Source organism: Haemorhous mexicanus, chromosome 2 (assembly GCF_027477595.1).
Source record: "Haemorhous mexicanus isolate bHaeMex1 chromosome 2, bHaeMex1.pri, whole genome shotgun sequence".
In the NCBI taxonomy this organism is placed as follows: domain Eukaryota; kingdom Metazoa; phylum Chordata; class Aves; order Passeriformes; family Fringillidae; genus Haemorhous; species Haemorhous mexicanus.
In genome coordinates this window covers 105604386-105621987 of record NC_082342.1, presented here as the reverse complement: position 1 = coordinate 105621987, position 17602 = coordinate 105604386, and the positions used below count along the sequence as shown (strand labels likewise).

General features: G+C 41.7%; 1 protein-coding gene across 3 annotated transcripts in view; it reads left to right on the top strand.

The window, feature by feature from the left end:
• CTPS2 (CTP synthase 2) overlaps positions 1 to 17026 on the top strand; it is an 81647-nt gene extending 64621 nt beyond the window's left edge. The window contains exons 19-20 of one of the 3 annotated variants that reach the window (XR_009485479.1): positions 4610 to 4690; positions 15391 to 17026. The gene's annotated coding sequence lies outside the window, so the exon portion shown is untranslated. Of the gene's footprint in view, positions 1 to 4609; positions 4702 to 15390 lie in introns of those variants that run through there. The other 2 variants (XM_059839820.1, XM_059839819.1) reach the window with 2 other exon arrangements.
• Positions 17027 to 17602: the final 576 nt, after the last annotated feature.

Here is a 17602-nt window from a genome sequence, read left to right as displayed (position 1 = left end):
CATCTAGATCATTGATAAGGGTATTATATAGGATTAATAATGAGCCTTGAAGGACCCCAATGGTGACCAGCCACCAGCTGGATATTTTCTCCATTCACCACCACTCCCTGGGCTCAGTCATCAGCCAGTTCTCAACTCAGTGAATAGGCCACCCATCCAAAGCACAGGCTGCCAGCTGCTCCAGAAGAATGCTGTGAGAGATGTGGCAAAGGGTTTGCTGAGCTCCAGGCAGGCACATCCACAGCCTTCCCCTCACCCACCAGGCAGGTCACACCTGGTCATAAAAGCAGGTCAGGTTGGTCAAGCAGGACCTGCCTTTCCTAAATGCTGGCTGTGCTGGCTGGCTGTGCTGGCTGGGCCTGATCCTCTGGTGGACCTGTGTGTGCCACATGATGGCACTCAAGATGAGCAGCTCCATTGTGGGAATCTACAAAATTAGAGGGTTTTGGTAAAGCTGCAAAAGGCAGGCTTCAGAGACAGCAGAACTGTGATTAGAGCTAAACAATAGCTATGAGATAGGTCAGCAGAAAAATTATTTAAAAAGTAGAAAAGCAAGGACAAGTAGAACAATGGTCTGCGTATTAACGCTTGTTTAAGATAACTTCCTAAGCTGCAAAAAAGTTTATCTAACAAGATATTAAAAAGTTTGAAGTTTAATAATAAAACTCTGTGCATTGTGTTTTAAGGCTTACAAGTAGGCATTGTATTCGAAATAAGGAAGCATTGTTTTAACCAAAAGTACGTGTGCTTATAGTAGTTAGATAGAATCACTGTCAATATGCTCTTGCTTTGTGTGATTAGACAAAAAAGTTATAAAGTAAGTTGTAACATTAAGTTCTTTGTGTGCTGCTTAAGATGTGAGCTGCTGGCATCTTCCCTTTGTCATAACCATGTAATGAGACTGACACTGAAAAATAAAACAACTCAAAACACATTCCACAGCAGTCCCGTCCCGTTCGCAGTTTGTACATAGCCCCCAGCCAGCAACACTCCATCACCTTCCTAGCACTGAGGACAGGCTGACAGGCCTGTAGTTCCCCAGATCCCATCTGTCCCCATAGACCTGTGAGCATCTAAGTGGCACAGCAGGTCACTAACTACTTCCTCTGGATGGTAGGGTGTCTATTCTGCTCCCCATCCTTGTCTACCAGCTCACAGGGCCAGTTGCCTGGAGGATAACCTGTCTTTCTGTTGAAGACTGATTCAAGGAAGGCATTTTCCAGCCTTTCCATCTCAGTCCTTTTCTCACCCTTGGTTACAATGTTTGCCTCCACATCTAACAAAAGATGCAGATTTTCCTTAGCCCTCCTTTTGTTGTTAATGCATTCATAAACCCACTTTTTTATTATCTTTCACAGCAGTGGCCAGATTGAGTTCTAGCTGAGCTTTTGCCTTTCTAATTCTCTCTCTACATGACCTAATGACATCCTTGTACCCTTCCCGAATTGCCTGCCCCTTCTTCCAAATACCTTAAACTCTCTTTTTTCCCCCTGAGTTCAAGGGAAAGCTTCCTGTTTAGCCAGACTGGTTTTCCTCTCTGGCTTATTTTTCGGCACATAGGGATGAGCTGCTCCTGTGCCATCAAGATTTCCATTTCCTTATTTAAAGTATGTCCAGCCTCCATGGACCCCTAATGGCTGTTTCCCAAGGGACTCTCTGAACGAGTGTCCTGAACAGCCCAAAGTACAACCTCCAGAAATCCAAGGCAGAGGTTTATTTACCTCCAGCTTCAGGTGCTCAAAGGCAACATTTGGCCTTCTCCCTTCAGCTAAGCTGAAAATGGTAGGAAAAATTTATGCTGCTGTGGCATTAAGAACTTAATTGCTTTAAAGGTAAATTACCACAAAGGACCTTCTATTGCCAATTTACAATTAAAGATCTGTATATTACAGTGAATCTGTAACACAGGACTGAGTTGCTACCACAGGATAATCATTTTAGATGCCTGAATTACTAATTATTTAATAATGCATTCGTTTATTAAGAATTGAATTCCAGAACATAACCCAGAATTTCCCCGCCCCTTCTGAGATGAAATATCACTATTTGCTTCCTAGTTTAAATTTCTTCTACTAAATAAAAAAGTCTTATTGCAAGTGAGCTTTCTAAAAAAATGATGTGTGCTGGTCATATACTTTGTAGGGCAATTTATTATTAGGGGGAACCTGGAACATATTTGCTTTCACACAGTCTGGTTGTCCTTACTACCAGCTGGGGATTTTGCTATTTATTTGTAGGAGAATCCAGTCTGAAAGTAAAATATATGATTCTGCTCTTTTATATGCTGTTTTCTTTAGTCATCTAGAAATGGGCAATATAATGACACATTCTTCTGAGTTTCCATTTGATTTCAGTCACTGCCTCTAAGCAATAGATTTTGGCTGCAGGTTATTTCCCACAGCCAAGGAGACTAGAATCTCATTTTGGCTTAATTGAAATAAAAATGTCATGGAAACTGTGAAAAGGCATTCCCTAGATGTAAAATCCTAGCCTTGCTGAATTCAAACTCTGGCTAAACCTACTCCACAGCTGCCTTGTCTACTTCTAGTGTAATCTTCATTAAACACAGGGTCCATACTGAGTCTCTTTCCCAATCTACCAGTGGTGACTCTGCAGCTGAGGTGTTGTTTTTATTTGTGCCCAGTGCTCTAGACTGCTGTGGAAGATGTGTGCTTTGGAGCACATTAAATGCCCTTTTAAAACCCTTTTTTTTTAAAATTCTCATTGCTATCAGAGATGAGGGGTGAGCCCCAGAGCAGTTGCCTGTGACTTCAGGCCAGAAGTGCTCCTACCAAGGCTTGCTTTGGTAGCAGTGTAGCCAATGCACTTGCCCAACTCTCTGGTGTCTTTTGGCAGTAATACCTGCCTTTTACCTAGGTATTTCTAACCTATTTCCATGAAGCTTGGAGGAATTCAACATTTCTGACACACATGTTTCTTTGCTGCACTTGTTTGAAAATTTCCTGAAAGTTGTTAGAACTGACAGACTGAGGAAGGGATAGGGGAAAATGCTGCAGTCATAGAAATAATTTTTTTCTTATGAAAACAGGACAAAAATTATTCTAATAATTGTATTTTTTTAACCTCCCAAATATCTTACTAGAATCACAGCCTTATGGCATGTCAATGTGACAGAGCTCTTATCATAAAGATGCTACAATCTGTTTTAAAAAGATAGACAGTAGAGATGAGCAATTCTGAAGTGTTTAATATATCACTTTAGAAAAAAAATATGGTTTTGGAGTCCAGAAGCAGCCTACTGTCATGTATGCTCATAATCATTTCCACTTAGTGCAGATTTGAAAATCCAAATATTGAATTTGGTTCTGTGTAACATATTTGGGTGAAAAGAATATTAAAAAAAATTTGCAAGTGCTAGTCTACCCTATGTAAAACTATATCCCAAAGGCCAAATTACACTATAATGTTACTTAACAATGCAATGAGCTGTAAAATAGGCAATTTTTATGCAGCTGAGCCCTCCAGCTTATTCTTCCTTCTAAGGCACTGCTTTCTTACTGTGGAAAGAAACAAGTGAATAATATACATTGCCTTTTTTAATGTTCATTATGCCACCATCACTTTTGAACAGGGAGGACAATGAGATAATCTAAATGATATAGATCACTTGTTTTCTTCCCTAATAGGAAAGATAATGAATGGCTTTGTTTTGATGGTTTTATTGCCTGCAAGATAATGAAATATCCCAGCATGGATTTCATTAGACTTTCTCTGGTCTCACTATGATAGGCCCATTAAGAAGCCAGATCTCCTCTTTGATATAAATGGAACGAGATATTACAAAGATTTTAGCACACTCTGAAAATCTGGGCATGAGTGTCACCAAAACTGGTGGGTCTGTAGATCAAGGCTGGCCTTGGCCATCAGAGACACAGAAGCACTAATGCAATTTATCACAGTGAAATAGCTCATGATCACAAAAGTATGAGGCTGAGAGAGCTTTGGCATTTAAACTTTGTGTTTATTCACAGGCATCAGGGTTAGAGAGCATGTGCTGCTTAAATATCCAAATCTTTGCTCTTGTTTCATCTGGGGGCTTTCAGGGGTGGGGCACAGAGCACACAGCCCTGTCCTGTCACCAGCAAACCAGTCCTGTGCAGAGAGCCAAGCACCTGTGCATCAAGACAGCTGCAAGGAAGGACTCCTCATGGCATTAACTGGGGAGCATTTCAGCCACCTGGGGGTGGAAAAGAGAAGGTTTTAGTGTCCTTCAAACAGCTGTATTGTCTGTATTCTCTTCCCAAGGATGAAAGGAAGAGACTAGGACTAGAGGGAACAGAGACATATGAGCCCCATGAGGTTTTTTTTCTGCTAAAGCTTCATGTTCTTATAAAGAGCAGCTGCATTTTTTATTTCTACAAGGATGAAAACAAATGTATTTTGGAATAAGATGAGGAAGACACATTGTATGAAAGCAAAAATAATCCCTATTTGATTCTTACATGACTAGGAGATGTTTGGGAGCTGGAAGTAAGATAAGCCAGAGGGTAAGGCTATGCAGTGATTTTAAAAAGTTGTCAATTTTTTGTATTTTTCTTATTTTTCTTTTTCTTTTTTTATTTTTTTTTTTTTGACAATTGTTCATTAGGAAAAAGCCTGACACTGTTCTAAGGTTTAAAATATGCCTTTTGGATGGAAGGGATCAGGAACCACAGGAGGCCACACAGATGTGAGTAGCAGTAACTAAAATAAAAAGAGATGAAAGCTGAGAAGAATTTGAAGGCATCAAGTTAATGGGCTACGCCGCAGCCGTGTTTGATCATTTCTTTCTTTTTTTGTGATCTCTGCAACAGATAATTACTAGCTCCCATCAGCGATTATTTTCTTGTATCAAAGTGTTGTAACAATACTCCAAATAAAAAAATTGGCAGCAAATCTAAACCTACCTAGCATAGGGAAAAAAGTTATTGGCACTGCTTGCTGTAGTTTCCTTAAGGAGACCCTTCCACTCCCTAGAGCCAGGTGTGCCTGCCAAGGGAAGACAGTCACAGGTGTGATGCCTGCCTGGGCTTTTATCTCCTGAGGTTCCTTCTTTGCCATGGAGCAACTTATGTGAGGGGCTCTCGGCCAGACTTGACCACTGCACTTCTGACACCATTAAATGCTGCAATTAGAGATGAAGAGAGGAAAGGGGGTTTCTGTTCTCCCCTCCCTCTCCTTATACTTGTCTGAAATGGGATTAGTCCTTTGCTGCATCTGAAACCACAGCAGCAGTTTTCTAATGGTGGCTGTGGAACAGTCCTTGCCCCATGGCTTTTCCCCAAGATGGGAGTCAGCTAAAAACCTGCCCTGAAAAAATCAGGCTATCTGATAGCTAGCATCCATTTAAACAAAATTGCAGGTTTTCAATCTATTTTGTGAAGAATGAATTGAGATTCTCAGAGCATTAAGTGTGTCTCCAGGTGTTTCATGGCTCCTTTCCCACCAGTGCAGATAGGGAAGCTGAAGGGAGATGGTGTAGTACTGGCAATGCCTGTCTTCATCACTGCTATGGACAAGGAGCAGACACATCAGGGGCTCTGTCTGATGAAGCAAAATAGCAGGAATGCCAGGTTGGACTGCTGGCTGAGCTTCCCATCAGTCACAGCTCTGCATGTCTGATTCAGTATTGTACAATGACACCTGCTTTTTAAGAACACTAAAGCTAAATTATTTTGAGAATAAACTAAGAGAGTTGCCTGTCTGTGTGCTGCATTCTAATGCTTTCCCTGTGCCTGGCCTTCTTGTCCATGCAAATTTATGTCACTTTTTTACAAAGCATGACTTAATTCATGTTTGAATTGCTTTTGCTGGGTTTTTTTTTCATGCATTTTTAGGATTTAGATTCACAGGAGAGGAGAGACAGGAAATAAGCTGGCCTTCTCCCACAACAGGTAGATATTACAGGGAAACCTAGTATCAATAAAGACTGGAGATTACTTTGTTCACCTCTCAGTGTTTGTATGCCACCCAACATTTCCAGCCCAAATGTTGGACAACTACTGAAATACAGCAGCACCTATTGTGGTTTCCTCATTTCTCTCTCTCTCTCTTTTTTTTTTTTTTAATTTTTTATTTTATTGCTAGGACTAAATTTTGGCAGGAAAGAGATGCTCTGGGGCACAAACTTGTCCTAAGAATTTGCGCAATATATGTTGAGGCTGAAGACAGATCATTCCTGCTGGAACACCTGTGATCATTTCAGAGGTGATTGCTCCCCCAGGTGGAGAAATATTAGGTATTTTTGTCCACCTCAGGGTAAAGTAAGCCAGAGCAGGTTAAATTGTCTTCTAGTGAGTATTTAATCAACATAACAGGTGGTACTGATTAAGAACTCCAATCAGTTCTCCTCACTGGGATGGAGGAGTGTTTCTCTCCAGCAGGGAAGTGACAAAAAATGGTTCAACAGTCATTTCTTTAGACATGTATGATCATGGTTATATTTCCCTTGGAAGGCATCACCCAAGGAGATGAATAGAAAGATTTTGAAGACAGTCCTTAGAAGGCTGGATTTCTCAAATATGAAATGAAAAAAACAACCAAGCCCAAACCCCCAGCACGTCAGATAATAAAATGTTCAATTTTATTTCTTCCCCAGTGGCCTGAAAAGATTACTAGAAAGATCGTCAAGGTCTGCTCTGACAGCTATTCCTAAGCTCACTGAGACTTAAATGGGTTAGGAGAGAATTCCCTCAGGCATAGTGGTGACAGGGTTATTGATGGCTTCGTTGCCTGGTTGGATAAAGCTTGGTTGCCTCTTGTGTTGTGGGCCAAGAATAGTCAGCACACATGCTAGAAGAGAAGAGGATTAATAAAATTAATGTGTTTATTTTGCCTGACATTTTAACAAGTATTGATTAGAATTCTGCTTTTATAAGAAATATTAATCTTTTTCTGTCACTCACAGCAGGATTTTCTCCTGCCTTGTGATGTGCCATATTCTCTCCTTCCTTCCAGTCCCTGTTCTTCCTCTTGTCCTGGAGTTCCTCATTGCACTCAGGAACCTCTTAGACTGCATTGAAGTTTCTGTCTGGCTTTCGCTGAGGGAATTTTGTCCACATGGAAAGCACCTTGGAGAAGACCCTGATATGTGTGAGAGCCTCCACAGAGTATGGCCTAGAGACACCACCTGGGTGCTTGTCTTGAGATAAAATCATAGAATGGTTTGAGACAGACCTTTGAATGTCATCTAGACCAAACCCCTCTGCAGTGAGCGAGGACATCTTCAACTAAACCAGGTTGCTCAGGGCCCTGTTCAGCCTGACCTTGAATGTTTCCAGGGATGGGGCATCCACCATCTCTCTGGACGTCCTGTTCCAGTGCCTCACCACCTTCACAGTCAAGAATTTCTTCCTAATATCTAATCAAAACCTATCATCATTCAGTTTAAAGCCATTACTCCTTGTCCTATCGCTACACATCCTCCCCAGCTCTCTTGTAGTCCCCTTTTGGAAGGTGCCATAATGTCACCCCTGAGCCTTCTCTCGAGGCTGAACAACTCCAGCTCTCTCACCCTGTCTTCATGGGAGAGGTGCTGCTGCTCTCTGGTCATTTTTGGCCTCCTCTGGACTCACTCTGGCAAGCTGATGTCCTTCCTGTGCCAGGGACCCCAGAGCTGGATGCAGCATTGCATGCAGGGTCTCATGAGCTCAGAGCAGAGGGCCAGGAGCCCCTCCCTCACCCTGCTGGCCACACTGCTTTTGATGCAGCCCAGGCTGCAGGTGGCTTTCTGGGCTGCAAAATGCTGAATGCACTCAAGCTAGAAACTGAGGCAATATTCATCCCACAATTCTAAAAGCATAATTAAAGGCAAGGAACTAGATGGGGAATGGTATAAAACACAATGTAGATTTGCCATCTCCTGACAGTAGATTTTGTCAGTCTAACTTTGCCAGCTCGTGTCCAGCTTTCCTTTGGATACTGGCGATTGCCCTGACCCAGGTGCAGCACCTTGCACTTGGCCCTGTTTGACCTCATGAGGTTCCCATGGGCCCAGCTCTTGAGCTTTTGGTCCTTTGGCTCCTCTGCCCCAGCCTCCTCTTCTTCCTGTCCCAGGCCTAGGTCTGAATCTGCTGTACCTGGCCAGCCTTTTTATTTCTTGTTATTTTGATTTGCATCCCTTATTCATAAAGAGCTGGTCCCTCCCTCGTGTTGCTTGAGTGCCACCTAAGGTACAATTAAGTACAAATTCTTTGTTTATCCCAGGTAGGTCCCAAATGACTCACAGCAGCTGTTCAGGGGAGTTTCCCAGAGCTCCTGCATGTCGAGAAGTTTCCTGGATTGCGTCAGTGAGGGAAATGGGTGCACTGTCCTCAGGGAGGGCTGTACCTCTGGGCATTTCAGCTGTCAAACACTTCAGAGCATCTGTGGAGTGTCTGAGGACTGTGAAGCTTAGATGAGTTTAGCTGGACCCTTGGGAAGCACAGTTCCAGTTTCTGATGCCAGCTTCCACTTTCTACTGCATTTTAAGTACCCCCTCTGAAGCAGAGGGTAAGAAGGTGAAAATAATTGTCCTGGAAAGTTACATGGCTTAGCAGTATCCTGTTCACTGCTTTGATTCTTGGAAATGGTTATACTCTTTTTGATAACATTTTCTGGAAAAATTAGTCAAAATTAGATATCACATATGGACAATTTCAGTTCAGACAGATGAAGCTGTGCAAGGAATATTTAGATCAGAAGCAGGTTTTCTAATAAGAAATGTCCGGCCACTTTCCTAACAGGCAGCACTACTAAATTTGCTATGACTAATCCTTGGTATTGATTTTGTTGGCTCGTTGTAAAAAGACAGTTTGTCTGACTGCAGTAATTAAATTTAGTTAATTATAATAAGTTGCTGTGCCATTTGTCAGGATCACTGCTTACTTGCCTGTTTACTTATGCTTATGTTCTCTTATGCTGCCCCAAAGACCATCAGACCATGGAATAAAGTTCCCACAAACTGACACTGTCTTTTTATATCTGAAATTGTCTCTTTTCAGTAGCTGAGCCAAGCACTTAAGTAACCATATTGCATCATTTTCAAGACTTCCAATACAAAATGCTTGCAAAAATACATTTATTGTCTAGCAGACATGTATTGTCTCTATCCAGCTGGAGTATTTTGACTATGGTTCTACCAGAGCTGAGTGTCACCCAGTACTAGACCCTCATTTCAAGAAGACAATCTCTCTTCAGTGGGTGTTTGCAGTTACTTAGTGAGTCCAAGACTATGGAGAAAAACTTCAGAGCAAATGAGATGGAGGGCCTAGGATTTGTAACCTTGTCACACAGCATCTTAAGCCATTCTCTGCCTGGACATGCCTCTGTTCTGATGCTGGGTTTAAGAGCTGTCTGTTAAAGGGCTTTTTAAGTGGTGACAGCATAGATTTTATGCTATTCCTGACTGTCCTGTTTTCCAGTTTTGAAGGCAGTGAGCTAGATTTTTTCCTGAGTGTTGTCAATAAGGCTGCACTAAACAGCTCTTAGTATAGGGACAGAGATGGAAGAAGGTCTTTCTCCCTCTGTTTCTCTGCAGGAAGGAGATTAAATCAAGGCATTATTTTGATGTATCTAGAAAATGGGAAACGTTTTGTGTTGCTTACAAAGAGTGATGCTGATTAGGAAGAATTGGAACATTGAGTGCTCAGCTGGAGCAGGAACAAAGGAGAGGTGAGGAGCCTGTGATGTGTCTCCACAGTGAACAATGCAATTCAAGGTCATACAATGAGTTCTCTTGCCCCAGCTCTTCACTCCAGCATCATCTTTGACCTCATCTCCTCCTCCTCCAGGGATTCAGAAACCCTCCTCTATGCCCTACAGCAACCCTGCTCCGTAATAAGGCAGGGCTGGGGACTGGGAGAGCTGCCTTTAGGGGCAGGTGGGGAATGCACAGCTGTGTTCTGCCCTTCTGCTCTGCTGCTGAGCACTGGGAGCTCCTTGTGCAGTCAGGAATCCAGAGGCTCTGGGGCAGCTGGGCTGGGCTGTATGCCATGATGCAAGGCAAGGTGTAATGCCCCTGTTCTGAACACTGCATTTTGTTTGGATGTACGTGCCTGAACAGCTCTGGGACTGTTTGGATTGCATTTGTGTAACACCACAATACAGTCACAATGGCTGAGTGCCTGTAGCAGGCTGGACCTGTTTCTGCCCCTTTCTGTGTGAGTCCTTCAAAACTTAGGTGTGCTGAGAAGTTCACTGAGAGTTCTCACAAAAACCCAGGTAAGACATGCTCAAGCAGTGCACCTTTGCTGAGGTGCATTTTCATAATGAAAATATAGCATGTGAGATCATTCTGGTCTCAACCTTTCTGGGGGGGTCTAACAGGTCTTTTGGTTCTGTCCATATGGGCCTCAGACAAACCACATCACTGGCTTTCCTAATGAAGTTTTTTTTTAAAAGTTGCTTGATGCCAAAAGCACCCCATCCTCACTGCTTTCTGCACCACCCAATGGGGTAATTAATGACTGGCCATGAAAAACAAAGCAAAGACTGGAACTAGAAGAACAGTCTGAGGAAAGGGATGCTTTATGGGGCACCTATGGAAACTGGGGTTAGTTTCTTACACCCTGTGGTGTGCTAATGTCTGTAGCAATCAGAATGCAGAGACCTCCCTGGGTGTTTCTGAGATGAAATCAAGCTTCACATGCTGCTGGCTTCTCCCGGGCCCTGTGGATGCCCAGGGCAGCTCAGAAGCATGACTGGTAGCTGCTATGGTGTGGTGGTTGTAATATGACAAGAGAAGCACCTTCCCAGGCAGAATAAACCTCTCCACTGGCTTGCAAGGCTTGCAAGGTGTATGCCACCATAATTCTTCCTGCTCAAAGGACAGACCAACAGAAAACCTGTGTCAGGCTCCCGACAGATTGGGCTGAGTTGGACTGATCCCCAGCCTGGAAAATCAGAGCTGTCCAGAGGAATGAAAGAGAGAAGAAGACTCATTCTCATCACAGCTCCCACAGGGCTTGAGCTTTCTTTGCACAGAATTGCCATCCCTTGGTGCCTTTGGAGCTCGGGTTTAGTTTGCCCCCTGCATTGGGCACTGTCCCACAGGCTCTGAGCAGGGGTGGGTTGGTGACCATGGCAGGATCCACCAACAGTCCCAGAGGAAGCAAGGTAGTGAGTCACATCTAGAATCCACCTGGCAGCAGCAGAGGAACTGCTGCAATGTGACTTTGAGGTTCACACAAGACACAGGGGCAGTCAGGACTGGGACGTGACAATGCCCAGGATGCTGAGTGTCCCACAGGAGACAGGGACCTGTGGTATGAGTCCAGGCAGGGCCAGGGAAGCTCCACATTGTTCAAATCTTAACATTTGTCTTACTCTTAAGGAGTTTTACCATGTAGTCTTTTATAACAAATATTTTATTCTGATTGGATACTGATAAGGTGAAATATGAATGAATACACACTTAAAAAGTATGTTTACTTTTCTACAGCTCTTCAGTACTATGAAGTCCAGTATGAAATATTAAGTCTCTGCTCAAATGATGTCATTCTGGAAATAGTAACAAAAAACCTTGACCACCTGAAGAGCTCTCTCAAACCAAGATCACCTCATTCTTCTTTTTTTTTTTTTTTTCCATAGAATATTTGGTTTGATAAGGAATAAGGAACAAAATGAGCTGAAAACACTGTTGAACACAGCATCTTGTGTTTCTCCTTGTCTGGAAATAACATTCTCAAGACCTGGGTGTATGCACTTACTTCTGTGTGCAGGCACATGAAGCAGCTCTGGAATAGTTCAAGTGTGATGGAGAGGATTGCATGAGCAAATTCCTGTCACCCTGGCAACATCTTGTCTTGGAAACCTCCAGCTTCTTCCTTTGTATATCTTGTTTCCCTTAAATCTAGCAACTGGGTCAAATCCTCCACTTCTCCAAAGTGTGAAGCTAAATGCTCCAGGTGATTATGGAGACACTTGTAAGGATGGCAGTGAGAAAGGCTTTTTGTGCTAGTTTTAAAAAAACAAATGTGCTATTGTACTGTGTGATTCACAATTAATTCACATACATCTTTGGCTGGTTTTTTTCCCCTTGTGTTAATATCCGTGCTTGCTTGTGTGAATGCATTTGAGTAGATTAATATTTGAGTACTTCTTCAAGTTAAAAACATTTCAAGAATTGCAATATGAATGAGGAAACTGCCTTCTCAAATGCAGAAAGAAGAACCATTGAAAAAACAGTGAGGCACAATTTTCCTGAATTTTCTCTGTATAGAGAAGCAGGCATTCTTTAGACTGATCAGATAAAAATGAAAGAGCAGATCAACAACAAAAAAAGACAAATTGAAAATCAAGAAGGCTATGACAGTGGAAAAATGGCACTCACTTAGACTTCACAATGTACTTTAAATCAAATAAGAAGTTTATTCAGCAGAATAGGTGCTCAAATAGATATATTACATCACAGAAAACCACACAAATAATTAAGCATTATTGTGCTTTCAAGTGAGCCCAGTAATTCTTAACTTGATGATAAAAAATGTCCATTCCCATAAACAAATTTGAATTCAAAATGCTGAATGCACTCAAGCTAGAAACTTAGGCAATATTCATCTCATAATTCTAAAAGCATAATTAAAGGCAAGGAACTAGATGGGGAATGGTATAAAACACAATGTAGATTTGCCATCTCCTGACAGTAGATTTTGTCAGTCTAACTTAATACTTTTCCCTCATGATTCAATTAAATTTTGATAAAAGGGGAGTGAAATAGCTTCAATCTGCCTGGACTTAGGTTAAACATTTCCTCACTGGAAATTATTAATAAGGGTGCAGTTTTGTGTGTTAATTTGTATATGATATCTAAGAAAATGTCTGATAAACAAAATGCAAAGGGCGAGGGGAATTAATCAGTAGTAGAAAAAAGAAGAACTGAATTCCTTGGGTACTGGATATGGGGACTCAGAAATATCTAGGAGTTTGGCAGAAAAAGTAGAAACATGCTGATGAGTTCTTGGTGGTGACAGCTGGGAGGGAGGAACACTACAGGAACAAAAGGATTACTTCAAACCTTGACGTAATAAAGAAATAATGACATTATAGAAGTCAAAATTACAAGGTCGCTAAGTAGCTAAAATTCCTGCTGTGGGCTGGAGCTCATCAGCTGGAAACAAAGGAAGAAGGAACAAGACCTTGTTATTCTAGGCAGCTGCAGGGTGAGCAGGTTGAGATGGAACTGTGGGAAGGCCAACACGGGGCCTGTGGCTGGATCAAGCAGACACTGGAAAAGTCTTATTTACCCTCTGAGAACCACTGATAAGGTCCCACCCAAAACACAGCACATGGTTGTGATGATCTGTTCTTTCTGAAGAACAAGGGCTAAGAAGGAGAGGAGAATCAGAAGAAAGGAAAGCCCATTTTCTGGCAGCTAACCAAAGGACCTCACTGCATTTAACCGACCTAAATGCTGATACAAGAACTGGAAATAAACAAGGACAAGAATAATTTCCCAGTGGAAATGAGCCCAGTGTTCCTAACCAGTAGATAATCACTGATATAAGTGAAAAATAAACTTAGATACTTGTCTCTGTATGGAAAAATGTGTGTGACATGGCTAATAGGGATAACAGAAAGCTAGATCTGATGACCCAAGAAAATCCTTTCTCTCTTAATCTCCTCACATGGTCTTATCCTCAGGAAAAGGAGAAGAATTTGGGCAAAAATCCACCCAAATCCCTTTGTCTTTCAAATGGACATGAAATGGGAAAAGGGGACATAGTTAGTGTCTGTCTGAATATTGATGTAACCAGATATCCAGTAGTCTGCTTTATTCTGAAATATTTTCCTATGAGTATAAACCTGAGCAGTTTGTTCAAAATACAGTTTCTCAGTACCAAGTAGTAAGTAGTGAAGAAATATTCTTACTTATTTAGTCACCATTATCAATACACTTCCTAATACTCATCTAAAAACTACTTGTAAAACACTGAAGGGGCTGTGCAGAGGAGTGTAATAATGTATAGACATGTGCAGAGGCATTAAATTACAGAATGGGAACAGGCTGTTTAAATGCAGCAATTATTTAGATAATTCCAACTACATGTGCTAGATAAAGGAAGAGTCTTTAAAAGTCTGCTTATTGGTTGACTCCCTTCTGAGACATCTTATACTCTATATCAAATGCAGGATATCCAATATAGAGTATCCAGGGTTGAGAGGGCCAAACAGTAAGATGGATGATGATTCCAACAGGAACTTCTGCCTACTGCAAGGGGTCTGCTAAAAAAGGACAAGCACTGCAGGAGATGGATATGAGGTTTGCATATGGCAAAATTTATCCCTGAAATCCAGCTTGTTCATGAATCTGCTGCTTGTGTTTTAAAAGTTCTCTCATGGATAGCTGTGTTGTTTGCAAATTGAGATATTGGTATGATGAAAAGAAACAACACTTCATTTATTGAGATTTACAAATAGCACATACATTGCCTGCTGTTGCTGCAGTTTTCAGAGACTAAACTGAGACTCAGTTTTCAGAGACTCTTCTTTCAGGTACTTTTTCCATGCATTTGGAAACAAACCCAAAAGCTGTCTTATATGACTGTACATAAGAACTAAAATAACTGTCCTTTTGTATTTTTTTTCTCTTTTATGTAGAAAATATAGTGAAATCACTGATGCAATTATTTCATTCCTTTGTGTCTATGCAATGTCTTCCACTTGACTATAAGGGTGTCATTATGGTAAAGGCTTTTCTTTTACAAGAAAAAGCAAAAGTACTGTTGCTGCTTCTGAGAATGATGATAAAATTGTTCAGTTGTGGGGGGTCATATGTGCTGGTAATTACTTTTATATTTAGAATCGGAAATGACAATCTGAAATCAGAATATCTCATTAGTGGTAATGCATTTTAATTTCTGACAAGTGAAGTATTCCCAAGGAAATGACAGATGTTAGAACTACGGTGAATTACATATGGCTTAAGATACTTCAAAAAGTGGCAAAACATTATAAAAATTCCTTCATTGCCTGGATTGAATCAGTCTTTGCTACTATCCCAAATTCTTACTAGGTGAAAAAAATTTGAAGGCTCTGGCAGACTGCTAAAGAAACTCTATTTTAGCACATTTTTATCTCTTCTTGCCTAACAGCAGCTATCAACATACCTTTTTTCTTTTGTTTTTAAGTTTAAGAAGCAAAAAATATGTTTTAGATTCAAGAGCTTAGCAATCTTTTTCTTTCAAATCAAGGCAGACACACTGGCACGGGTCTGTATCCAAAGAGGCCTTTTGCTTATTGGAAAGTTCAGAACCAGCCTCCCAAAGAGCTTACCTGTAACTTGGGTTGGTCTGAAGTCCATGCTCAGGACAAAAGCTAAGCTTGGCTTAATCTGAAACCAACATTATTTTTGAGACTTCTGGGCCATTATCTGTATATGGACATGAAGGAATAATGCATTACCTGTTCCAGGTGACTGAAATGAAGTGGAATCTGGAGTGCAAGAGGGAAGCTGGATCACCAAACAGAGGCTGGGCAAGAAGAACTTTCTTTGATGGCACCTCCAGTCATGCTTTATGTGAAGGCTTTTGAACCTACGAGGATGAAATTTCCCTCAGGCTCCCTGCTTTTATTCCAGACATGAAGCAATGAGGAAACAGTTTTCAGGACAAAACCTCCCCACCAAATTGACTGCCAAAATATCTGGTCAACAGCAAGGTGATGTTTGATGCCAGGTCATTGTTCTGGAGACCCTTTCACTGAGCACACACCTTGCTGGCAGGGGATGTCCCATCTGGTTCTCTTGCTTCCTCATCCATGTTGCATTTTACCCCATTTCTCCATCCCTTCAGGGAGTTTGGATTGTTGTATCCCTCCATAAGGGATTTTGAGTACTTTTTCTCAAGAATTTAGAGACATATGCTATAGTTTGTCGTGTGTTTCACCGCTGGTGATTTTCTGGGGAACAGGCTGTGGGTGCCAACTCCAGATTTGAAGGAGAAGTGTCTCTGAGGGCCTCAGCTGTGATGACTGCTGAATCCTTCTTTCCATCACCAAGATGTGGCACCAGTTTTGTGCCACCCCATGCTAGAACCAGCATACCCCAGATTTTTTTGCTTCTGCCTTGTTTCAGAAAGTTTAATGTACTGTATTTCCCCTACCCTGATATCAATGGCTTATCCTGAAAGAGAAGGAGTAAGGTGAAGCAGATCTAAAGAGCTGAGGAATAAACACTCCTCACTCTCTCATGAGGGAAAATATGTCTTTATTGCCAGAAAACCACCTAAAAATATGGAGTAGAGAGCAAGTCAAATCACCATGAAATGCATTAACAAAACTCTTCAAGAAAATCAAGGAGGAGATGTTACTATTAGGTCTGCATTCAAAACATAGGAGGAATGCACTTGAAACTCTTAAAATTACTCAGAACCCCTGAGTGTGCTGTGGAAGTGGTGCACAGAGAGATCAAACTCCTCACAACAGAGAGGGGAAAGCAGCTCTTGAGAGTGTTTGTGGCAGAATCCTGTTTCTATTTCAAATACTGTTTTGTCAATATGTTTGTGTTGCTGTTGTGCTCAGAAGTGCTTGCTTAGAGAAAGATCCCTGCATGCTGGGTGCTCACCAAAGGCCATCCTTGCCCCCCACTGGACAATATAACAAGCTGACAAGCTTCCCTGGATAGGCATGGCTGGGGTGGTAGACAGCGATTGCAGAAACAGCAGGTGCCTTCTCCCGTGTCAAAGTTTCAGCAGCCGTGCTGCAAAAGGCAACTTGAAAAGGACAGTGAAGTAGGCACAGAATGGAGAAGCTGAGGAAAGCTTTTGTAGAAATAATTATGTGCCAAAGCTCTTAGATGTGCTTTAAAAACTCCATCAAAACAATGTTGCCTGGCTTCTGTGCAGTGACAGATGATGAAACATTCAGTTGTGTTAGGTCAGATATGGCAGAACACAGGGAGAAAGCAGACTCCATACAGTCTGGTTCCTGGGATCTGGGGCTCCAAAGCCATCAAGCAGGTGCTGGGCAGAAACTCCTTGACTTCCCTGCCATATAGCACTGCAGAAATATTTTTCCTACTTAAAATCCAATAAAAATTGTAAAGACAACAGTTATACCACAGTTCCCTTTCAGCCTTTGTCATTCAGATATCTGTTTTTCTAGGCAGACAGTCAGGAAGCATGTCTGTATTTCAAGCAGGATTCAGTCTCTAGGTGTGATCAGTGACAGAAACACACAGGATGAATAAACCATTCCCTGTCATTGTTCCCTGAATACTAGCAGTATTTGGGAAGCTATCAGCATTGGTACAAAAGTATTTTTTCCAGTAAGGAAAGACTATTTCAAATTAGGAGAAGTGGCAAATCCAGCAAGCTGACAGACTCTGTGTGTGTGTGTGTGTGTGTGTGTGTGTGAGCATGTGTGTAGGCAATATGCAATCAGTGCACAAGGGAGGCAAAAAGACAATACCTTAACCTCGCAGCAACATTCCGAGGGCTGAAGAGAGCATGGTATTTAATTATGCTTTGCCTGCACAAATGCTTTATCCCCATATAATCAAATAAACCCTTTAATTTTGTCTTAGGATGTCTAGCCACTCTTCCAGGAGTACCAGTTATCATCAAATATACTGGTGCAGATGGAGTAGAAACTATTTTTCAAGAGCAGATCACAGTCAATTGTGAGA